The sequence below is a fragment of the Mustela erminea genome, chromosome 14, assembly GCF_009829155.1.
Source record: "Mustela erminea isolate mMusErm1 chromosome 14, mMusErm1.Pri, whole genome shotgun sequence".
In the NCBI taxonomy this organism is placed as follows: Eukaryota; Metazoa; Chordata; class Mammalia; order Carnivora; family Mustelidae; genus Mustela; species Mustela erminea.
In genome coordinates, this window is record NC_045627.1 from 50,392,136 (window position 1) to 50,417,840 (window position 25,705).

The window sequence follows — 25,705 nt, forward strand, 5'->3', positions numbered from 1 at the left end:
GGCTTTAGTCTAAGAGACTAAAGGTGCAAACTAAATGAGATTAACTATTATCTAACAAGAAACCTGGAGGCAGGGCTATTCTGGTTGTTGGTAAAGGGCTCAGAGATACTCTCAAGGAACCCAGAGCTTTTCTCAGTGGGACAGTCAGCAAGTTGGTGGTTTCTCTTGTTCAGAAGATTGCTGCATCAGTTCCAGGGGTCACATCCAGGCACAACTAAATGCTATGTGGGAGAACAGAAGTTTCCTCCCATATGCGTTCCTTTGTTGGTAAAGAAAACCTAACCTTTTCAAAGGCCTGTTGACCAGCTTCAGCTCTTTTAGGTAGGCCTTAGTAGCTTAGGAACAGGTTCCATGCTGTGCCCTCACTGTGGAGGAGGCAGGAAGGAGAACTTTGTGACGCTCTGAACTTCTAAAATATAGATAGGCACAGCCAGTGAGGAAGAAAGAGCAGGAGGAATAATTGTGAAGTTGGCAACCAGCAGTGTTTGCTGTATTTGCCACAGAAAATAACTGACCTGCTCTGTGCTTTCTCTCTCATTTTTTTTTTTTTAAAGATTTTATTTGTCAGAGAGAGAAAACACAAGCAGTGGGGGCAGGAAGCAGAGGGAAAAAGCAGGCTTCAGTGAGCCAGATATGAGGCTCAATCCCAGGACCCTGGGATCATGACCTGAGCTGAAGGCAGATGCTTAGCTGACTGAGCCACTCAGGCACCCCTGCTAAGTGCTCTCTTACTGTGATAATATATTCTCTTAGAAAATAAGCACAGTTTGAAAGGGGGGAAACATTCTTAAATATACCTCTGGGAATTGTGCTTGTGGTTTCATGTTCTCTACATTGATAAATCTAGAACCCAGTTCCCCTTGAAAACTCTCATTATGTTTCATGTTTTCTACTTTGAGACATTTGCTAAGTCTATTTCCCTTTGAGATTTTATGTAATGATCATAGTTTTAAAATATGTCTCTTTTGGCCAGGAGGAGGGGGGGCACTGACAGCTTATAAGGCAACATCTCATGCTGCAGTGTTTATCGCCAGTCAGGAGAACAGAATGGAAACTGAAAACACATCCTCAGTTTCTGGGGGAAAGTCTGGGAGTTGTAAAGAAATATCAAATGCTCAAATGATTTCAATGGATCTTCAGATTAAGCTGCTACCAGCAACTTACTGGCAGTGGTATAAGACACAGATAAATGAGTTACATCTACAGGAGGGATCATCTGTTTGGTCTTTCTGTTGAAATTAGAAGTTCTTGTGTTTGTGCTAAGGACAAGTATGACAGTGTCACTGGAGTCTCTGTGTTCTATTGTACACACTGTCAGAAGCACAGTTGGGGGTAGGACTCCTTTTTTTTGAGAGAGAGCAAGAAAGAGCTTGTGTGTGTGAACAGGATTGGGGAGAGGGGCAGAGGCAGAGAGAGCATCCCAAGCAGGCTCTTATATAGGTCATGAGACCCTGAGATCCCAGCCCCTGAATCAAGTGTCTGATGCAATTGACCGAGCCACTCAGATGCCCTGAGGTGAGACTACTTTGAAGATGCACAGGGCAGATACATAAAATGGCCCTTTATATATATTTGCCCTCCACATTTTTCTTGCCAAGGATGTCATCTTTATAATTGTATTCCTGGAGGGCCATCTAGAACCAATGAAACACAGAGAGATTCATCTTAGATTCTAGAATCACCAGCCATCCACAGTGGAAGTTCCGATCAGCTATGAAAAAAAAATGAGGTATCAGTGAAGAGCTGTTCGTCCGTGGGAATGTCTATTACAGGGAGAAAAGAGGTGTCAGGACTTCCAGCTTCCAGGGAAGCTGTGACAAGAGGCTCAATTTAAAGCAAGTATGTATCCCTACCTTCATGTGTTTTTTTCTAGGTCAGATATAAAATGGAATTATTTTTGAATAACAATTTTTTGGTATTTTTTAACATGTATTGTAAAGAATGATAGACTTTGACGGTCTTCTGTAATTTCATATTCTTTCTTGCCTTTTTTATTATACAATACAAACACCAAAAAAAAAAAAAAAGTGAAGAAAACATTAGAGAAGCAAATACAATTGGCTTTAAATTAACTAGAAAAAACTTAAATGGGCAAAAACGTAAAAAACCTGAGCCCTGAGAAATTCCAGTTCCTTGCCTCTTATGGTTTTTATTTATTTTAACGTTTTCTTAGAGAAAAATGAAAAAGTGTATGAATAGGAACAATAGCCTGCCCATCGGCCTGAGATGACTGTGCATTTTCAACTATAAGTATTCCTTGCTGACCCAACTCTTGCTGTCTGAACTTGGAAACAGAACAGATGGGACAACAAAGGATGCTTAGATTTATTCCTAACTTATTTCTGCAGACTCATGTTATTTCTAGTCCAAATACCTGCTTTTCTGTATTGTTTCTCATTATGGAACACCTATGCTTTCCTAATTTTTCTCTATAGCTATCAGTTAAAACAGTTAAAAATGGAAAAAAATGACTTTGAATTTTATTTTATTTTTAGAGATAGAGAGCTCAACTGAGGAGGGGGAAGGAACAAAGGGAAGAAAGGGGGAGAGTTTTTTTTTTTTTTTTTTTTTTTGCTTATTTGACAGAGATAGAGAGCATAAACAGTCAGAGGGAGAGGGAGAAGCAAGCTCTCTGCTGAGCAGGGTGCCCTGCACAGGGCTTGATCCCAGGATCCCTGGATCAAGACCTGAGCCAAAGGCAGCAGCTTAACCAACTGAGCCACCCAGGTACCCCAACGGGGAGAGAAATCTTTTTTTTTTTTTTTTTTTTAAAGATTTATTTATTTATTTATTTGATAGACTGAGAGAGATCACAAGTAGGCAGAGAGGCAGGCGGGATGGGGGGGAGTAGGCTCACTGCTGAGCAGAGAGCCCGATGTGGGGCTTGATCCCAGGACTCTGGGATCGTGACCTGAGCTGAGGGCAGCGTCTTTAACCCACTGAGCCATCCAGGCGCCCCTAAGGGGAGAGAAAGTCTTAAACAGGCTCCACACCCAGCACTGAGCCCGGGCTCAGGGCTTGATCTCATTACCCTGAGATCATGATCTGAGCTGAAATCAGGAGTCAGATGCCCATCTGACTCAGCCACCCATTTGAATTTTAGAGTAGGATAAGACCTGAAAAATCTGAAATATGAAAGAAAATGCTTAAAAATATGTATCTAGGCTCATAGAAGCACTCCATGATGTATTTATAATACTAAAAGTTGAAAAAAACAATGACTAGATGCGTTCAATTTTTCCACTTTTAAAATTTTGATTTTGAAATAGTTTTATTTATAATAATTTGTTTTGACATAACTTTTCTTTAGAAAGAATTTTAGATACATAGAAGAGGTGTAAAGATACTGCAGAGTTCCCTTCACCCATCTTTACCTAATGATAACATTTTACATAGTCGCAATACATTTATCAAAATTAAGAAATTACTACTGGTACAGGGAGATTTTTAACTGTTATTTCAGCCAAATTGTTGTGTTGACCAGCATGCTTTTTGCTGAGTTACCTGGAGCTCTACCGTTGATCTTAATCATGATCTATGCTCCCAGCTCTTTTGGACGGTTGTGTTTGGTACCCTGTGACCTTCATCTCTTGTTCCTCGGGCTACAGATGACTGACCGCCTTTTGGGCAAGTACCCAGCCATGTCCAGTCTAAATGCTGGCCAGAAACCCATGATGTGACTTGGTCAGAAAAATGGCTTTCCAAGTTTAGTTTTATTTCTAATGCTTGTGTCTTTTTATAATATCCTTCTCTCTACTTTCAGAACTGATCGAAATGTCTTCTTTTTAAACTACTGAATAGTCAGTGCTAGGTAACCGTGTCGTACTTCACTGTGGCCAGAGAGTGTGTTTATGTGGGTCTGCTGGGGAGGGAGGGAGAGACAGAAGAAATGGCAAGAGATGAGGTGGGGCAGCTCACCAGATAGCTGGTCTCTTCGTTGGACCAGTTTAATGGCTTCACCAGTATCCTCTATTCGTTGGTTATTATTTGCAATTTTTAAATCTAGAGATGGATATCTTTGCAGGTTCTAGAACATTTGCACCTGTTACCTCTTTCAATACTGTCTCTACCCTGTTCTATCTTCCTTCACTTTATCTTCTGTGTTTCTTACTCTTTTTGTGTTTTCCAACTTTTTTTTGTGTGCTTCTTTCTGTAGGTGCCCAGGGTCAGGCAAGGTACCACATCATCCAAGGTTTGCAGTTTCCTGGGCCATCAAATGATGCAAATCTTGGTTATAAGACTTCAGGCATTGGTTTACTTTCTGATGACTGTTACCCTGAGGGTGTTGCCCTTTAGAGGTACAGGTTATTGTGGGGACACTTTCTTAGTAGGCTCATCATTTTGTATGGGTTCCGCGCTTTGAATTATGTTTCTAGTACCTCATGACACCATCAAACAAAAATGTATATTTTCCCTCATGATCAAATGTCCTCATCAAAAGCAGCTCCAATGCTAACTTACTCTAGATTGCTGGTTTTCTCTTATAGATTTAGTTGGCTAATTTCCTTACTATATTAACTCTTAGTGGCAAAAAATTTGTTTTTTATGTTTCACCTTGTGTTTTTATTTGTTTTCATAAGAAGAGTTGGCTTGAATATAGCTCTTCATTTGGAAAACGGAACTTATATTGTTATTTATATTTCAGTATCTCTAATATTGATTAGGATTAACTTTAAAAGATACACCATTCTGTATTTTTTTTTTTTTTTAAAGATTTTATTTATTTATTTGACAGAGAGAGAGATCATAAGTAGGCACAGAGAGGGGGAAGCAGACTCCCTGCTGATCCAAGACCCGATGCGGGGCTCGATTCCAGGACCCTGAGATCATGACCTGAGCGGAAGGCAAAGGCTTAACCCACTGTGCCACCCAGGTGCCCCCATCCTTTTGTATTCTCCTTGAAGTTGTAGTAGGTTTATAGATTCATGTAAGGAGAATCGATATCTTACATTATTGTTTAACCATGAAAAGAGTGTGGAGCATCTCCCATTATGTTTAGACAGTTTCTTTTATTCCTCAGTAAAGTTTTTGTAGGCTCAGTTTTATTCCTGTGCACCTAATTATTTTAATATTTATTATTATTATTTTCAAAGAAAATATAATAATATAATATATAATATAATATAATAATATAATAATAATAACCATCTTGATGGTTTGTTGGACTTGCTTCTGTTTTGTGTTTCGGTTTTAAGAGGCTTTAGCCTGGGGGTGCCTGGGTGGCTCAGTGGGTTAAAGCCTCTGCCTTCGGCTCAGGTCATGATCCCAGGGTCGTGGGATCGAGCCCTGCATCGGGTTCTCCGCTTGGCGGGGATCTTGCTTCCTCCTCTCTCTCTGCCTGCCTCTCTGCCTCCTTGTGATTTCTGTCTGTCAAATAAACAAATAAATCTTAAAAAAAAAAAAAAAAAAGAGGCTTTAGCCTGAAGAAGTTACTATATAATTTCATATAACCATTTTCTAAGACTCTATAATTACATTGTTTTAAAAATAAAAATAGAAACTTATTTATGTATGATCTTTCTTTTTACTTGGATTTCCAAATTGGAATATGGTAGTTGTCTACTTTTAATTTTTTAAATTCTTTAATACATGGATTTGTCAGAAGGTTTTAAAGTTTATTTTGTCTATCACACTTTATTCTGATTCATTAGTTCCTCATTGACCACCTGTCATGGACCAGATACTAGAGTAGTTGGTGAACAAGACAGGCAAGAACAGAGCTTTTATTCTAGTGGGCATGTGAAATTTTGAGGACTGTTCTAGTTGGAAATCATAGGTACTGTGCCACTTTATTTAGGATGTCAGAGAAGGCCTTTTTAAGGAAGAAACATTTAAATGGAAGCTAAAGTTTGCATTGGGGCAACTTCTGTGAAGACCCATGGGAGCACAAATGAAGGAAACAGCATGTGGAGATCTCTAATATAGGAAAGACCAAAGACCTTGGCGTATTTTAGGAATGGAAGGAAACCAGAGTGATTATGGTTGTCCATGCTTAGTGCTAGATGTTGTACCTTTGGAGAGGTAGATCACATTGACAGGGGGTTTACAGTTTACTTTTTGTGTAGCTGAAGCCCAACTGTTGTATAGCAGGCATAAATTTTGTCAACTACGAAATGTAGTTATCTCTCTATAACTAAAATTTCCTTAGCTCTGGAGCTTCTTATTTCTACAAGGTAGTAGAGGACAATTTTGCCAATTTAGGATAAAGTCAGTAGCTTCTGGTTTAGCTTAATTAATTCCAGGTTTACTCAGAGGTAAATAATCAGTCCTTTGGATAAATTCAGTTTTTTCTCACATAGTTCTTTACTTTTTTTTTTTCCTGGGGTGGAGAGTATTGATAGAAGTGATATAATTTTCCCTGGCACTGGGGAGGGGCATCTTGTCTTTGGTCCATTCTCTGTCCTTGGCCATTGCTAACCTGTGCCTTGACAGGCTTAGTCCCAAATGGCACTGTCTGCTCTGTTGCGTCTGAGGCTGATGTCCCCGCTACTACCATGACCTCTGGTCAACAGGTCTGTGTGCGCTGGATCCGCCTTGATTCGAGGCTCTTTTGGGCACCCTGGCCCAAAGTAAACTTCTTAACAGTTTCCATGCCATGCTGGTGTGCTTGGGTCTCTGAGGCAGCTTTTCAGGAATATGGTCTGGGCATGTCATTGGCTCTTAACGTTGATATAGTGGTAGGTATAAGGTTTTGCTAAAAACTTGCAGTTCCCTGGACTATAACTTAGAAAAGGGAAAGATGGTTATCTTCTCTTCTGGGTCCTTCCCCACAGACATACTAGGGATTTTTCTTACCCTTTCTCACCCCAAGACTTAGCTTCAGATGGGATAAGAGGTAAGAATTCTAAACTTCTACCTATTTTCTATCTCCTCTTTCTCTCTCTATTCCCACCCCCACCCCATTTTTTATGTCCTCTTGATTGTTGTGGGAGAACCACACTTACGCCATCACCTGCCACTTCCTGTGTGCCATAGTTTACAGTATAAACTCTGCTAGCAAAGTTTTCCTGCTTTGTCATATTGAAAGCCAGGGTCTCAGAATTTTAAAAACCCTTAGATATTGCAAGTGAAATGCTTAGCTTTTGAGAATTATGGTTTTCATGGATTAAGGACCTAAATCTAAAAGCTGAAAGCATACAACTGTTTGAAAAAAACATAGGTGTTAATATTCATGATTTTATAGCAGGCAACAGTTTCTTTCTTCTTCTTCTTCTTCTTTTTTTTTTTCCCCAAAGATTTTATTTATTTATTTGACAGAGGCACACAGGAAGAGAGGGAACACAAGCAGGGGAGTGGGAGAGGTAGAAGAAGCAGGCTTCCCGCTGAGCAGGGAGCCCAATGCAGGGCTGGATCCCAGCGTGCTGGGATCGTGACCTGAGCCAAAGGCATGCTTAATGACCGAGCCACCCAACAGTTTCTTAAAAATGATACCCAAAGCACAAACAAACAAAGAAAAAATAGATAATTTGACTTCATCAAAATTCAGTACTTTTGTGCATCAGAGGATACTATCAAGATAGTGAGATATTGAAGTACTGGTATCTTTTCATAGAGAGTGAGTGGGTCCAGAGCTCAGGATAGACTTCTAAGCTAGAGATCTGTATTTTGTCATCATCAGTGAGTAGGCAGTGTGAACACGGTAATCCCAGGATGGATGTGAGAAGAGCAAGGAAAGGAGTCCCGAGGGAGTATGAGTCTCTAAGCGTTGAGTAGAGAAAGGAAGGAGTGATCTGAGAGGTTGAAAGAAGAGTGTGATTGTAGAAGCTTCCTCCACCTGACTCTAAGTTCCTTGAGGGCTTACTGTGCCAGGCTCATCATTTTATCCCCAGTTCTTGTAGAAAGTAGGTGTCCCGTAGATATTGTTAAATGAAAACTGAGAAGTCTTAAGAGACAGTGGTGAGCAGTGTCAAATGTCTCAAAATAGGTCAACTGACGTAAGGGCAGAGCATCGAGGAGATGATGGAGTGTCTTTAGCAGAAAAACGTCAGTGGAGTCTCTGTGGGGGAGACACAGCCAGGTTGCTGAGGACAAAGAGTGAATGGTTGTAAGAGAGTTGGAGACAGTGCAGACATTCTTTTCCAAAAGCTTGAAGGATAGTAGGTAGGGCACATGTTGTATCCAGATGAGAGAGACGTAAGTATGGTTATATGCTTCACAGGAGAATTCAGAAAGGAGAAGTGATACAGGAAGAAGGAGGTATGTGAGTTTGGCTGAACATTATCCTTAGGATTAGAGAGAATGGAGTAAAGTTACAGGGTTTGAGTAGGAGTAGGAATATAATTTTCACTGACATGGGGATAATGGAAGGAGAGATGGGGTCAACAAAGAAGTGTTTGGGGGATAGGTGAGGAATTTGGGGCCTCAGTACACTTGATGAATTTTTCCAGTGAGGTGAGGGGGATAAAGTCATTAGCTGAGATTATAGGGGAAGGAGATGGTGACTGTAGGGGAGAGTTTGGGGAGAAAGGGAGAGTTTTGAGAAAGCCATTGGGGGAAATGAGAGGGCTAACTGAACAGAATTACGTAGAAGAATTGTAATGACACATTTTTCTTGGGTCTGGTGTATGTAGCTGTGTGAGTGATCTCCCCCCCAACCCCCCCACCCCCGCATCTCAGGGCTCAGCAGCCCGAGCGTCTGAGCAGACAAGTTGAACGAGTAGATTGATCTTGGTCTGGATTTAACGAGCCAGTGTGGCAGAAAGGGAGGCAAGAGATTCCAGCAGTGAAGGTGTTTGAAGTGATGGGCCATTGACTCGAGGCAAACTAGGGAACAACCGAAACCAGAAAGTGGCTGCTGGGATGTGAAGTGGTTGAGACTGGATGCTGGAATTTAAGATTAAGTTAAATTGAAGCTTAACTAGGAGGAGCAGTTGCTGGTTATGACTGAATGCTAGAGCTGGCTATGGAATGGGTTTCTGAAGCAGAGAAAGTGAAGGTTACTGGGGTTGAGCAGATAAGGGAGGTGTAAAGCTCGGGGGCAGAGGAGTCAGCTTCATAGAAAGTGAATTGCTCAGAATGCTTCTTGAGCAAGGGCTGGGAAGATTCTGAACTAGATTCCAAAGTCTTTGGTGGATGTGGGAAAGTGACTAAGAGGTCAGTTGATGACAGAAACAAGGAGAGAGAGGTAGGAATAGGACAGACACCTCAAAAGAGGTACTTTGAGGGTGCCTCAAAAGGAGTACCTTGAGGGTGCCTCTAAAGAGGTACATGAGGGTGCAGAACCTCGATGGTGAACAAGGACTGACTTCCGTGCTGTGCGTTTGCTGAGGGCAGAAAGAATAGCTGCGGTCAGATTTTAGTTTAGACAAGAAGACTGCTGGAATGGTGCTCAGATTGGTTCAAGGCTTCGGGTATTTGTTTACAGGGGAACAGTATAAAGGGTCCTCAGGAAGTAGAGCTACGGGAGGACTGGATGGTGGTTGAGGAGGGGGAGAGTACCTAGCAGAAAACGAGATCAGAGTGCAGTAGCGAAGGGGAATTACCTGGAGGGGTTTAGGTTTTGGATGATCGTGGTAATGATGAAAAACATGGTGGTCTTAGCTGACCTCCAGATTTTTATTAGTTTTGTAGGAAAATATGTTTATGCTGACAGACTGAGAGACTGGGTTATGCACAGAGCTAGATGACTTCATTCATTTCAGATCTACTTAGCAATGTTTAGCAATCTGTGGCCTTTGCTCAGCGTGTCATAAAGAATCCTAGCGTGGGGCTGTTTTCTTTGGCGAGGCTTAGCGCTGGTGAGGAGGATGGCAGGGTGGAAGTGATTGGTACTCACCTGATCTTTTGACCTTGACAAACTTGTCTCTAAGGGGTGGATAGGTGGGTAGAGAAAATCCTGAGTCCGAATTGGGGTGCGATAAGTTGTCAGGACTTTGGAAAGCCTGATGCCAGCTTGAAGGGGAATGTTAAAAGTTCTGAGTCCCCAAAGGAGGGAATAGCAATAAGAATGATTCATGTTCTCCTTGATGACTTAAAAATTTAATACTATTGCAGCAATATTTAAATCATATTTAAGTTAAAAATTATAACCCAAAATGCTACATATTAAATGTCTATCTTTGGAATTAGAAAATGTGACAATTTATAAAGTTGCAAGACCATACCCTCAAAGTTTTACCTCTCCCATAATGCCTTTCTTAAAACCAGAGGCTCTACTACATTGATCTTTGGCATATTTAAAATAGGCTTTCAGACTTCCTTGGGTTAAGGAATACTTAGAGTCATGATGCATGGTATTTTTACAGAGCGCTAAGAATACTGGTATGTGCTCTTGAATACTTACCTTGATAAGCAAGCACTGAGTAATGGATAGGTAGAATTGTTGAATCATTATATTGTACACCTGAAACTAGTAAATACTGTATGTTAATTACACTTCCATTTAAAAAAAGCATAAAATAAATTAAATTGAAAAAAAAGATATTGGTGTGTATTATTTCGCTATGTAAACTGAGAACAATTCTGCTGGCAGAAAACAGGACTTCCTTGGATATATAGCTGTCTCTGCCTCTCACAAAATAATAGATAACGTTCTAAAGAAATCACGCCATAATATTTTCAATCTTTTTTTAAAGATATATTTATTTATTTGAGAGAAGGGGGGAGATGGCAGAGTGAGTGAGAGAGAACGCCAGTGGAGGGGAAGGGCAGAGGGAGAGGGAGCAGACTCCCTGCTGAGTAGGGAGCCCAATGCAGGACTTGATCCCAGGACCCTGGGATCATGACCTGAGCCAAAGGCAGACGCTTAGCTAACTGAGCCACCCAGGCGGCCCTTTGTCAGTCTCTTTAACCACTAGGCCAGTTTACCTGACATCATTTCTTCTGTCATCTATTAGAACTCAAAGGCTAAGTGGTAGCAAGTGAGAGTTAATGAAAATTTTGGAGAGAAAAATACGGCATTTTATTTTGGGGGGTTTTTAAAGAAATATGTAACAATAAGACATACTCAGTAAAGAAAACTTGGAAAATACAGGAAAAGAGGAAGAAGGGTCGCCTGTGGCTCAAATCAACCATAGTTGATGTTTTCACTTTTTTTTAATTTAGTTTTTTTTCTCATATTTTGATTATTTGGTATTTTGTTGGTTTATTTATTTTAGGCAACTGTGCTTATACTATGAGCCTATATTTGTAACCTGCTTTCACATAGCATTATTCATAACCTTTACAACATCATTTGTTATGACTGCATGATAGAACTAATGTGCCACTCTGTATTTAATCCTTCCCCTAAAATTAGACTTTCTGAGTACAGTTGACTCTTGAACAATCCAAGTTTTAGCTACATGGGTCCACTTACATGCGGATTTTTTTCAATAAATACAGTATAGTACTGTAAATGTGTTTTCTTGTTTCTAGAATTTTCTTTATAACATTTTCTTTTTTCTAGCCTTATTGTAAGAATATAGTATGTAATACATAATACACAAAGTAGATTTTAATCAACTGTGTTATTGTCTCAACAGCAGGCTATCACTTTGGGGAGTTAAAATTATACTCAGATTTTTTGATTGTGTGGGAGTTGATGTCCCTAATGCCCACTTTGTCCAGGGGTCAACGGTATTCTAATTTTCTAGAATGTTAAACCATGTTGCAATATGTGCATTTACATAAAATTTTATCATATATTCTTTATTTATTTCCATAGTATGGATTCCTGGAAATGGATTTGTTTGATCAAAGTCTATAAGCATTTCTGGAGACCGTAATACATATAGCTTAGAAAAATTCTTAATGATAGGGTAACATAATTGGCACTTTCCGCAGTGACTGTAAATTTCACAACTGGGCAGAAAAAACACCAAATGCAATAAACACCATTTGAATATCTTCAAATCTATGCAGGGGATATGAGACTTACATCGATGCCATATCTTGATAATGGAAAGCATTTTTTTCCTTATTCAGATGCCTCCAGGCTGGATGATGACTGAATAGGTAACACACAATATTTTGGATAATTGAATGGCTGATCTGATGAGGCAGATGATGGCTTGAAGCCAGTGTGAGCTATGGAGTAGAAAGCAAAGTGGTATTTCATTTCAGTACATGTATAGGTTCCAGGCACTGAATCCATATGCCAGAATCTATAAGGAGGTATTACTGCTTTATTATTAAGGATACAACTCAGAAATAGCCAAATGGAAGAGCCGTGTAGGGCAGGGTATGAGGGAAGGAGTGGAGTACTTCCATGCCCACTCTGGACATGTTACCCTTTCAGCACCTTGATGTGTTCAGCAACTGGGAAGCACTAACCTTGTTTTGTTTTTAACAGATTTTATTTTAGTGATGGAATTCTCTATTATTTCTCAGAGAATGGTTTTATGTATTTTGGTTTTCGTTTTATAGACATTAACCAGTCTTCTTGATGGCCTGTGCAAAAGTGGGTTCCATTATATAATTTTGAGAAGAAGCTACATACCATATCCCTTTCTCACTTAGTGATTAACCATGAACATCAGCTTTCATCAGCTTAATAAGGACTTAGGGAAATGATATTACCACTAACAATTTAACATTTTTTGAATACTTAGTATTTTTGTGGCTCTGTTCTAACAATCCCACATGTATTAATCTTTACAGGTCTGTCTTCTGCAATTACATCCTTTGTTTACAGATGAGAAAGTTGAGGTCCACATTGGTAAAATAACTTGCCCAAAGTTACTAACATGGCTTAGGAGGTGGAAGAGCCAGGACTCCATCCCAGATAGACTGGCTCCAGAGGATTTTCAAGCACTACATTGTACTATTTGTAACTGGAAAGAAGACTGGTTTAGTGCAGTGTTTCTCAAGCTCGTTTAACAATGGAAGCTCATTGTCTTTCAATATTTTTATAGGGATTAGTTTTCCATGGAGTTAACTAGGAAGTGTTGCCTTGAGCCAGCCTGCACTGGTGCAGTCTCTTAAACACCATGATTTTATTTTATTTTTTTTTATTTATTTGACAGACAGAGATCACAAGTAGGCAGAGAGGCAGAGAGAGAGAGGAGGAAGCAGGCTCCCCGCTGAGCAGAGAGCCCGATGCGGGACTCGATCCCAGGACCCCGAGATCATGACCTGAGCCGAAGGCAGCAGCTTAACCCACTGAGCCACCCAGGCGCCCCTTAAACACCATGATTTTAGAATAGAACTTTTTTTCTTTTTTTTTTTTTTTAACTTAGGTTCTCTTTTCATAATATTAAATGTTATATTTATTTTTTTGTTATTTTGAAATGTTATTGAAAGATTAGTATTCTGACTTCATTTTATATTGTCTTATAATGACCTTCCTAGGAATTTTTAAAAGGTCAGCATCACTTATACTACTTTTGAGGTACTAAAACAGTTTATAATCCAAGTCACTATTTTACTCTGCTTTCTGTGCTCTTATATTATTATGATTTTTAAAAAAATATTTATATACTTATTTGTCAGAGAGAGAGCACAAGCAGGCAGAGTGGCAGGCTGGGGCAGAGAGTGAAGCAGGCTCCCCACTGAAAAAGGAGCCTGATGAAGGACTTGATCCCAGGACCTTAGGATCATGACCTGAGCCGAAGGCAGCCGCTTAACCAACTGAGCCACCCGGCGTCCCTATTATGATTTTTTAAAATAAAAATTAAATTTCTTTACAAGATAAACTGACAACTTTTTAGTGCTATGGGACATGAGAGTAACTGACCACTTTGAGTTTTAACCTTGCTCTGCCTCTTTATAGACTATGTGACCTTAGAAAAGTCACTTCATTTCTCAAAACTTCTGTTCTTTCCTCTAAAAGACAAGGTTAATATCTTGCAGGGTGGCTGTGGGAATTGAATGAGAAAATGCGTGTAATGTCTGACACGTAGAAAGCTCATGACAAATGTGAATTGGTCTCAATTCTATACCGTGAGTGAATGCAAAAATAGTTGGAAAAGAAAGGTCAGTTTCAGTTTGAACTGCATCGGTGTTATGCTGACATCAGCTACATTTCTGATAAAGTGATGTTTTCCTGATACAGGCTGTATGGGAGTTAAAACCAGTTTCCTTCCGGCCTTCCAACTGACATAATAAGCAAAACCTGACTGGGCAAACATAGACCTTTTTATTAGATCACTTATTATTAATGTTAAACTAGCCCTGGTGCTGACTTACCCTGTTCTTTTTTGAAATTTCACTGTTGTCATTTAAAATCTGCCAAACCTTCAGAAGCTTCATAGAATGCTAGAGGGTTTGGTCCATCTTCCAAAACATGTGAAGTTTATTTTTCAAAGTGGTCCTCTACATCCAGCAGTATGTTTAAAATCATGCATGTATGACAGAAATAGCTCCTATTTTTATATTTGCTGCTGGAGGTTTGTACCGTTTTCCTAACTGTCAACTTTGGAGTTTAGGGGGCAGTATTTAACACATCTAACCAAAGCATGAGTAATTACTGAAAACAGAACTATTAAAGGAAAGATCTGTGGAGATTTGTCAATTTTCCAGTGACTTACTCCTTAAGCAAAAACAAAATGGGTTTATTTTGAGTTGTATATGGTGGGATCTCTAGTATTCTATCTTAATGCCTCCTTGACCTTGATATCTAGTAAGCACTCAGTAAATACTTCTTGATAGACTGAATTTGATTTCTAATCCTAATTTAGTACTTTGCAACTTCCATAAACTTGGACCTTCTTGAATCTTCTAAGCTTCAGTTTCCTTTTATGTAAAAAATAGGGTACCAGTATTTGTGTCTCAGGATTGTTGTAACAATGAAGTGTTCATGCATTTAAAGTAGTCAACACAGGGACTCCTGGGTGGCTCAGTTGGTTAAGTGTCTGCCTTTGGCTCAGGTCATCATCCCTGGGTCCTGGGATCAGGTCCCACGTTAGTCTCCTTGCTCAGCGGGGAATCTGCTTTTCCCTCTGCCAGCTGCTCCCCCTGTTTGTGCTCTCTCTTTCTCTCTGACAAACAAATAAAATCTTAAATTAAAAAAACAAAACAAAACAAAACAGGCACAGCACGAGGCACCATAGCAGACACACAGTGCATTGCACATTTTCCCAGATGCCTCACTTTGTTCTTCAATAATATTCTCTTCAAGTATTTTTTTAAGCACTTTCTCATTCCCTAAACACTTAGAAGCCATGTTCAAGAGCGAATATGAGTGTTTTGCCAGTTAAAGCCAGTTAAACTGAAAATACATTCCTCTGTAGCCAGCACTTGGAATGTTTCAGCAAAAACGAGTGTATCCCTGACAGCCCTTGGTTTGAATTCTGGCTTTACAACTATGCTATGACCTTAGGTAGGTTACTTCACTTTCTGTAAAGTATTGTGAGGTTGAAATGAGGAATAATATGTATAAAACACCTGGTTCCAGTGCTTGGTTTGCCCAGGCGCAGAAGAGATTTATTATCTTAAATTGAGAGTTTTATTTAATCTGATAATTTAGGGACGCCTGGGTGGCTCAGTTGGTTGGACGACTGCCTTCGGCTCAGGTCATGATCCCGGAGTCCCGGGATCGAGTCCCGCATCAGGCTCCCAGCTCCGTGGGGAGTCTGCTTCTCCCTCTGACCTTCTCCTCGCTCATGCTCTCTCTCACTGTCTCTCTCTCAAATAAATAAAAAAATCTTTAAAAAAAAATAATCTGATAATTTAGGGGTGCCTGGGTGCTCAGTTGTTACGTGCCTGTACTTGACTCAGGTCATGATTCCAGGGTCCTGGGATTGAGCCCCACATCTGGCTCCCTGCTCGGTGGGAAGCCTGCTTCTCCTGCTCCCACTCCCCCTGCATGTGTTCCTTCTCTCTGTGTGTCTCTGTCAAATAAATAAATAAAAATTTTTAAAAAAAATCTGATAATTTATATAATTAATTCTGTATATTGAGTGCCTACTCTACTCAAACCCTATTAAACCCCAAAGATACAGATGTAGTGAAAAGAAGGGCCATGTGTACCCCAATGTTTATAGCAGCAATGGCCACGGTCGCCAAACTGTGGAAAGAACCAAGATGCCCTTCAGCGGATGAATGGATAAGGAAGATGTGGTCTATATACACTATACACTATGGAGTATTATGCCTCCATCAGAAAGGATGAATACCCAACTTTTGTAGCAACATGGACGGGACTGGAAGAGATTATGCTGAGTGAAATAAGTCAAGCAGAGAGAGTCAAGTATCATATGGTTTCACTTATTTGTGGAGCATAACAAATAGCATGGAGGACATGGGGAGATGGAGAGGAGAAGGGAGTTGAGGGAAATTGGAAGGGGAGGTGAACTATGGACTCTGAAAAACAATCTGAGGGTTTTGAAGGGGCGGGGGGTGGGAGGTTGGGGTAACCAGGTGGTGGGTATTATGGAGGGCATGTATTCCATGGAGCACTGGGTGTGGTGCATAAACAATGAATTCTATTACGCTGAAAAGAAATTAAAAAAAAAAAAAAAGGCAGCCAGGAAGATTGTGAATGATTATGTAGGTGACTGAAGTTGGCCTCACCTAGAATCAGTTTCTGTAGAAGTGGCATTTTATTTTTTAGTTTGTATTTATTTAGAGAGAGAAAGTATGCGAATGTTTGAGCAGGGGGTGGGACAGAGGGAGATGGAGAGAGGGAAGCCCAAGCAGGCTCCATGCTGAGTGCAGAGCCTGATGGGGGGCCTTGATCATACGACCCTGAGACCATGACCTGAGCAGAAACCAAGAGTCAGGGCTGCAATTGCATTTGATATGGCATTTTTTGAATGTTGCATTTCTCTATTAAATACTAAAATTAAAAATAATGTCAAGAGATAGGTTTATGAATGCTAAAGCAAACAAGGTAAATTTTGCTGTTTAAAAGTATTTTTTATCTTCTGCTGATCTTGTTCATTACAAAAACCACTTTCCTCTCCTATACTAAAATTGAATGCAGGATATTGGTAAGACAAATTTAATAAAATATTTGACCCATTTAAAAATTCCCTTGAATTGTGTAGATATCATATAAAATTGATTCCTACCCTGGCAGACTAAGAATTGCAAAACTGGTGCTAAGCATTTTATGAGAATTCCTAACAAATAGGAAATCTTAAGGATGACATTGACATTATAGAAAAAGGTTTAACTTTGAGGAGTACCTGGCTGGTTTTGTAGGTGAACGTGTGACCCTTGATCTTGGGGTTGTGGGTTTGAACTCTGTGCTGGGTATAGAGATCACTTAAAAATTGAAAAAAATCTTCAAAAAAGGTTTATAATTAAAATATTAATAATGCCCTTATGCAATTAATCATAAGGTTTTTAAAGGGGTGCCAAAATAATCCACATTTCTCTGATAGGATGTTAACATATTTGTATTGTGATGTAAAGTTTCTTTTGTCGATTGAGCTATAATTCGCAAAATGAAAAAATTCCACTGTTGTTAAGGATGTTCACAATCTTGTGCAACCATTACTTGATTCCAGACCTTGTTCATCACCCTCAAAGGAAACTCTGTACATGTTAAAGAGTCGCTCGCTGTTTCTTCTTTCTGCCAGCCCCTGGCAGCCGCTACTCTGTGTACATGTCTGTTGATTTGCCTATTCTGAGTACTTCATATAAATGGAATCATACTGTATATTGCCTTGTGTGTTTGTTTTCCTTCCCTTTGCATGTTTTCAGGGCTTATCTGTGTTGTGGCACATATCAGTACTCATTACTTTTTAATTTGTAAAACATTGTTTATTTGTTTGTTTATTTATTTACTTATCTTTTTTAAAGATTTTTTTTTAAATTTATTTGACAGATAGAGATAACAAGTAGGCAGAGAGGCAGAGAGAGAGAGAGAAAGAGAGAGAAAGGGAAGCAGGATCCCTGCTGAGCAGAGAGCCCCATGCAGGGCTCCATCCCAGGACCCTGAGATCATGACCTGAGCTGAAGGCAGAGGCTTTAACCCACTGAGCCACTCAGGTGCCCCTATTTATTTATTTATTTATTTTAGAATGGGGGAGAGAGAGAGAGAGAGAGAGAGAGAGAGAGCGCATGGGGAGGAGCAAAGAGGAACAAGTAGACTCTTTGCTGAACTCATTCTCCTGACCCTGAGATCCTGATCTGAGCTGAAACCAAGAGTCAGATACTGAGCCGCCCAGGCGCCCCACTTCATTCCTTTTTATAATACTAATAATACTCTATTGTATGGATATACACATTTTATTTATGCACCAGTTGATGGATTTTTGAGTTGTTTCCCCTTTTTGGCTATTGTGCCTGATGCTACTATGGCCATTTCTGAACGTTTTTGTGTGGACATGTTTTCAGTTCTTCCAGCTATATATGTAGGGTAGAATTAATGGGTCACATGGGAAATCTATGTTTAACTTTTTGAGGAAACAGCAGACTTTTTCCAAAGCAGGAACATCATGTTTTGTAGTTTTTAATGCTGAGATACTTGGAAAAAATGAGAGAAAAATTTATAAAATGTTAACCTGAGGGGCGACAGGGTTGCTCAGTGGGTTAAGGCCTCTGCCTTCTGCTCAGGTCATGATCCTGGGGTCCTGGGATCGAGCCCCACATCGGGCTCTCTGCTCCACAGGGACCGTGCTTCCCCCCCGCCCCCCACCCCGCCACCTGCCTCTCTGACTACTTGTGATCTCTGTCAAATAAATAAATAAAATCTTAAAACAACAACAACAACCCCCCTCCCAATGTTACCCTGAGACTATTAGTACTCATGACAGCCCTTCTGACAAGCTAGTTGGAAGTCTCAATTTGCCTATTTACTTTTCCGATGAAAATATTAAGATATAAACCCACACCATAGAAATAGTGTAATATTTTTTATGCCCTCTTGTTCCTCTACCCCCCACTTCTAAAAGTTTGGAATATGATTGGAGTTGATGATGCTTACTTACATGTAAGTATCGGTCTCTAAAAGTGATATATTGAGGTTCCTGCTCTGCTTTTCCTTAGTGGGTTTCATGTTTTATTACATAGGTTACTAATGTAGAGACATCAAACTTTGCTCTTTTTTTTTTTTTAAAGATTTTATTTATTTATTTGACAGAGAGAGATCACAAGAAGGCAGAGAGGCAGGCAGAGAGAGGGAGGAAACAGGCTCCTCCCTGAGCAGAGAGCCTGATGTGGGGCTCTATCCCAGGACCCTGAGATCATGACCTGAGCTGAAGGCAAAGGTTTAACCCACTGGGCCACCCATGCACCCCAAACATTATTCTTTTAACAGAAAATATTCTGGAAACAAAATTCAACATAGATTTAATTACTTATGATTAAATTTTCTTGTATATACTACTATTTTTCAAAAATACCACAAAAAGACTTCACCCAGAAATCTTTATGTCAAGGATATTGTGTAAATGTAGGTAGTTCAGAAATGCTTTTGCCTTCTCGGATGATGACATTATTATCTGTGTCCAGACTTCCATTTTTGTCAGTAGTCCTTATCAACTATTCAACCTCCTACATTTGTTCTAGCAAATATTTATATAGCCTTCCTACATTTACTTAAATGAAATCATTATAAAGAAATAAAGTAAGTTGGTTTTATTGAGGGTATAGAATTTTAGAGCAGAAAGGGTGCTCAAAAGAAATAACATTTATGGAATAATTTCTGATGCTAAATTGGAACGTAAGTGCTTTTGATGCCATATCACATTTAAAGTGACAATCTATATGAATTTTGTATTTGGTAGAAGAAATGAGATGATCAGTCATTTCAAAAAGCTTGAAGTATTGAAGTGAGCTCTCTCTCTCTCTCTAGGATAAATTTAGTCTTCATTCCTGTTTGGGTACATTATAGAGATGATTTGTTTTCTTAGAGTAATGAAAAGTTAACAGAGTTCATTTTTTAGGTAAATTTCTCTCAGGTTTTACACTATGAAAATCAGTATCATTGTGGACACTGAATACGTTGTTTACTAAGTTCTGTAATTTTAGCCCATACTTTTCAGTTATTTTTGCAATTATTTTGGTGCCTAAAACAATTTATGTTATCATGTTAGGTAACTTTATATCTGTTCTGTTTCTGAAATATCTAAGAACAGGTAGCTGCATCTGAGCTGGAGAAATACTAGGTTTTAATCAGATCTTTTTGTCTGCATTGTGACTCTTTTAAAAAGTTTTTTTTTGGGAGGGTGGGACATGGTATTAAGTTCGCAGTTGATAAGCTTCTATACTAACTAGAAGTAGAGCAGAAACTATACAAATCAGAAATATGTCTCAAAAAATTAAAAATAGAACGACATATGATCCAGCAATTCCACTTTCGGGTATATATCTGATGGGAATGAAATCATTATGTTAAAGAGTCATCCACATCCCCATATTCACTGCGGCATCATCTACAATGAAGACACAGAAACAACCTGAGTGTCCATCAATTGATGAATGGATAAATAAAATGTGATACACACACACATACACTGGAATAGTCAGTAATAAAAAAGAAGGAGATATTATCTACAAAAAGTAAAAAATGGATGGGACCTGAAGGCATTATGCTAAGTGAAAGACAAATACTGTATGATCTCACTTATACATGGAATCTAAAAAAAAAAAACAACACCCCGAAGTCCCAGAAATAGAGAACCAATCCGTGGTTGACAGAGGAGGGGTGTGGGGGATAGGGGAAAGGTGTGAATGTGGTTAAAAGGTACAAATTTCCAGTTATAACGTATTAATTCCAGGGATGTAACGTACAGCATGGTGACTATATTTCAGAGGCACCTGGGTGGCTCAGGATTTTGGGCATCAGACTCTTGGTTTCAGCTCAGGTGCTGGTTTTCAGGATTGTGAGATTGAGCCCTGCGCTCTGCATGCATGGCATCTGCTTAAGTTTCTCCCTCTGCCTCTGCCTCCTGTCTTCCCCCAGTATGCGCGCTCTCTCAAATTAATTAATTAAAAAATACTGTATTGTGTATTTGGAAGTTGCTGTGAAAGTTGATCTTAAATGTTCTCATCACAAGAAAATTTGTAAGTGTATGGTGATGGATGTTAATTAGACTTACTGTGATTGTTTTGCAATATATGCATAAATCATTATGTAATACACTTTAGTACAGTGTTCTATGTCAATTAAATCTCACTAAAATCAGAAGGAAAAATTCTTTTCAGATACAATATTGATGACCACTATTTACATTTAGTAACTGTTTTTTTTTTAAAGATTTTATTTATTTATTTGACAGAGAGAAATTACAAGTACACTGAGAGGCAGGCAGAGAGAGAGAGAGAAGGAAGCAGGCTCCCTGCTGAGCAGAGAGCCCGATGCGGGACTCGATCCCAGGACCCTGAGATCATGACCTGAGCCGAAGGCAGCGGCTTAACCCACTGAGCCACCCAGGCGCCCCGTAACTGTTTTTTTTAAATTAAAAAAAAATTTTTTTAAGATTGTATTTATTTCTTTGACAGAGAGAGATCTCAAGTAGGCGGAGAGGAAGGCAGAGAGAGAGGAGGAAGCAGGCTCCCCAGCAGAGAGCCTGATGTGGAGCTCAATCCCAGGGCCCCGGGATCATGACCTGAGCCGAAGGCAGAGGCCCTAACCCACTGAGCCACCCAGGTGCCCCTTGTTTTTTTTTTTTTTTTTTTTTAAGATTTTATTTATTTACTTATTTGACAGAGAGAGAGAGAGAGAGAGATATCACTAGTAGGCAGAGAGGCAGGCAGAGAGAGAGGAAGGAAGCAGGCTCCCCATTGAGCAGAGAGCCCAATGCGGGGCTCGATCCCAGGACCCTGAGATCATGATCTGAGCTGAAGGCAGAGACTTAACCCACTGAGCCACCCAGGTGCCCCAAAGTTACTGGTTTTTAAAGGGAAAGAAGTCAGGGAAATTTTGGAGGTCAAGTTGTATATAATGAAAACCCAGTTTAGTGATATATACATACTTAGCAATAGTGTAAGTGATCTCCAACCAAAACCTGATTTCTAAGGAGGAATAGCTTTCAAGTCCGATGGAGTATCTGCTGATACCATATGATTCTTGGTGTTCAAACTGGTCTTGTTGCCAAGAAAAAGGAAGCTGTTCCTTCAGTTGAAAATTGTAATGCATTTCTCCATAGAAAGAATATGGTCCAAATAGTACTTTTAATTCTAGTTATCCATTCATTACGTAAATATTTTAAGCTCCTGAGAGAAAGCATGTACTGTGTTACATACCATTAATGTTTATAAGGATACAAAGTTGAATGAAACCAGGTGTGACATAGTGTCTAATCTCACGTAAGAACTATTTTTGCTTGCTGTGGGAGAACAAAAGACGTGGTTGAAAGTCATTTAACATGGCTACATTTCTTCCTGTCTTTTTCTGTGGTTTTCAGGTACGTATGGAGTAAATTGGTTTTTGGGGATTGCCCCGGGGCCTCAACTTTATTTCATAAGTTTGTTTCTTTGGAAAAATGTTTCCCAAGCTTTATAACAAAGTATCACTGAACTTGGAGAAGACAGCCTGTGCATAAGTTGGAGACTTTGCCTATTTTGAAATGGAAAAATTCTTGTCTCAGCATTACTGAGTTAATGTATAGTTGGTACAAAGTTTTCAATTCTATTGCTGATTTGCTTGGTGAGTGAATGATTGATCACAATGAACTAGAATGTGTAAGATAAAACATGGTGACCTGAGTAGTTTTTCTGGTACAGCCAATTCTTTGGTGTAATAAGTATTTTTATTAATAAGTTTTCTGTTTCTCTTGGATAGTCAATGTCTCTCCCTCTTTTTCAGGGGATTTATGTGAAGGGATTGGAAGAAGCCTTGCTGTTTGAGTAGATAAGGTAAGCAGTCAAGTAAACACTTCAGTATTATGACAATTGAATTGGTTGATTTGGTATCAAAAAGGAATTTTAGTTATTTAAAAAAGAGTGAATTATTAACTGTGTTAATAATATTTATATCTACCAATCACTGTAAGCACTTCATGTTCATTATCTGATTGAAGCCTACTAATAGTCCTGTGAGAGATACTATTACACCCGCTTTATAAAGTAGGGAGCTGAAGCCCAGAAACCTATGATTTCTGCTCTTAACGCTATGTATTTGTCAAGAGTTGTGACAGCGTGGAAGTAATGTTACTTCCTTCTTGCTTCCCCCCCTCCCCCAAACTTATCTGTTATTGTTATTTTTTCCTTTAGGGACAATTTTGTGGGAGTTCTTTGCTTCCAGAGGTCAGATTTAGTTGTTGATATGGGTTCCGCACTCTTTCCGCATCTTCCATGTTCTTTTATGTACACTTTTTTCAAGGTTATACAGTTCAGCAAGTTAAGTAGTTTGTCAGGGGTTTACAAACAGGGATTCTCAGTCCCAGCCTCATTCTTCCTCCTCAGAGGTGACTGTTCTTGACTCTCCTTGCTTTTCGGGATTTATCTGTGGTTTCTCAAGTAGTATATCGAATTGATGTTACCTGAGTTTTCAGTTCAGGACACAAGTTGTTTATATGATTTTCTGTGTCTTTATCACTAACTGAACTCAGGAGTCTCTATCAGTTGCCCAATATTCCTGCTTTCTGTCACATCGTTTTTTCTGTTAATGTCATCATCTTGAAGAAGTCCTTCCCAGGGCAAAGTGCTGCCATACGGAGTAGCTTCTGTTTTCCCATAGTGCCCAGCTCTCATTCTAGGGGCTTTCTTTTCCTTTGGGTTGGATCTTCTATTTCCTCTCTCCTCTTCTTTCTTGGTTCACTCCCTCATTCTGCTTCTCTAGAGCCTCTCCTGTATAGATACTAAATTATCTTGATTGGGCCTCTGATTTCCCTATTTTTTTTCTTATTATCATCTGTTTTAGTCTCTGTTCTTTCTGATAAATTTCCCTAAGTTTAATGTCCAAAGCCTATCTCTTTTTTAAAAAAATTATTTATTTATTTATTTTTTTGAGAGAGCGAGAAAGCGCACAAGCTGGGGGAGCTGCAGAGGGAGAGGGAGAAGAAGGCTTCCTGCAGAGAAGGGAACCCAATGCTGGCTCATCCCAGGACCCTGGGACCATGACCTGAGCTGAAGGCAGATGTTTAACCAACTGAGCTACCCAGCCACCCCAGGATTAGGCTGTTTCTTGAAGAACTTTCAACCAACCTGCCCTGTTTGATGTTCTCTTAACCCCTGTTTCCAGAGGTACCATCTGTTACCAATTCTGCCTTTTGAGAATTCGGTGGACTAAGTCAGGTTGGTTTTTGGCTTTCCACCTTCCTAGTTTAAGATTCAGCTTTCCTGGATCTGTTACTGTTTACCACTGTTCCATCTGCTTTCCAGCCTTCAGACTTTTGTTTATGCCTTAAAAATACCTTATTAGCATTTTAGGAAAGAGTGAAATTAAATATGTATGTTTAATCTTTCCATCTTCCCAGAAACTACTGCTAGATTTTTTTCATTTGCTTAAGCATTTATTTATTCATTTTTTTTTTATTGTGGCAAAATACGTATAAAGTTTTTAACCATTTTAATGTGTGCAGGTCAGTAGCAATAAGGTACCTCCATGATGCTGTGTACCCATCACGGCTGGTTCCAGAACTTTTTCATCAACCCTAAAAGGAGCCCTATACCTATTAAACAGTTATTCCCTACTCCTCCCTCCCTTTCCCAGCCCTGGCAACCAGGAACCTGCTTTCTGTCTCTGTGGATTTGCCAGATCTGGTGAGACTCTTTTATTCTTTTATTTTTAAAGATTTTATTTATTTATTTGACAGAGAGAGAGAGATCACAAGTAGGCAGAGAAGCAGACAGAGAGGGGTGGGGGAAGCAGGCTCCCCGCTGAGCAGAGAGCCCGATGCCCCTGGTGAGACTCTTTTAGACAGGGTAATCAAGGCAAGGCTTCTTTGGAGAGAGAAGATAATTGAAAGGAAACCTTAATGCCCCGGAGATGTGAGTGTGTGGGTGGGAGGGTGGTAAACCATCAGAAGCATTGGGGAATGAATCCTGCCACTTCTTTGGATGTACAAAGTTACAAGGTTTTGTTATGGTCACCCTGAAAACCAACAGAAGCCAAGTAAGGATCATAGTTTTAAAAACCCACCAGTCAGAGAAGATACAAGGAAACCCAAGTGAACCAAACTCCAGAAATTAATGAAAGCTTCACAGTGGAGAGGAGACCCATGGCTGTTCAGAACAGCCCATGGAAGAGGAACTTGCCCCAGATGGGGGAAAGGAGAAACCTGCCACACTTGGGGCTGGCCTGTTGTGGCCCCATGCAGGCGGGCTGGTGCGACAGTCTAGAACCCCGAGGAGCCACAGTTGCTCCTCCACCAGAGAGCAAGTCCACCTCCAGTCCTCGCCCACAGGTCTTCACGGAATACTCAGGGATGGTGAGCCACACACGTGGGCCAAGGAAGTTGAGCTGACCAAGATCTTACCTGAGGCACACTGAACTCTCCCCAAGTGCCCAGCAACCACCCTCAGCAAGCAGAGGACTGAGCAGGGGTGAAGGAGTAGACCTGGAGAGCTGAGAGACACTCACCAGGAGTGCCCTAGGTTTTCAGTTATGGAAGCCTGAAGGCAGGGAGAGAGCTGGAGATGACCTTCCCCCTCCCCATCCCCACACTCTGCAACTCTGTGCTTTCAGTGCCGGAGCATTGAACACAGGGCAGGACGGGTAAGAGAAACCCTCTAATTCATTCCAGGCCTTCCCACAAATGTAGGAAGCTGCCCTCTCACAGGAAGGCTGGGGAGGAACAGGCTGAGAAGTCACCTGGGCTGCAGAAAGCAAGGCAGGGGACTGGAAAGCAAAGAGAATCCCTAGCAAATGAAAAACCTGGCAGTCATGCTTAAAGCAGAGAGAGCTCCCAGTTGTTTTTCTTTTTAAAAATCAACTTATTTTTTGGAATGA

At 40.0% G+C, this 25,705-nt stretch overlaps 1 protein-coding gene and 1 long non-coding RNA gene across 4 annotated transcripts in view; one reads left to right on the top strand and one right to left on the bottom strand.

Annotated features, from left to right (window-relative positions):
- The window catches only part of SHLD2 (shieldin complex subunit 2), an 88,316-nt gene that overhangs the window by 8,241 nt on the left and 54,370 nt on the right, over positions 1 to 25,705 (top strand). The window contains exon 2 of the mRNA XM_032314010.1: positions 22,619 to 22,668. The gene's annotated coding sequence lies outside the window, so the exon portion shown is untranslated. The remainder of the gene's footprint in view (positions 1 to 22,618; positions 22,669 to 25,705) is intronic.
- LOC116573723 overlaps positions 7,457 to 25,705 on the bottom strand; it is a 52,489-nt gene continuing 34,240 nt past the window's right edge. For 2 of the 3 annotated variants that reach the window (XR_004278951.1, XR_004278956.1), the window contains one exon: positions 10,713 to 12,006. This is a non-coding gene — a long non-coding RNA (uncharacterized LOC116573723). Of the gene's footprint in view, positions 9,915 to 10,282; positions 10,349 to 10,712; positions 12,007 to 25,705 lie in introns of those variants that run through there. The other variant, XR_004278952.1, reaches the window with a different exon arrangement.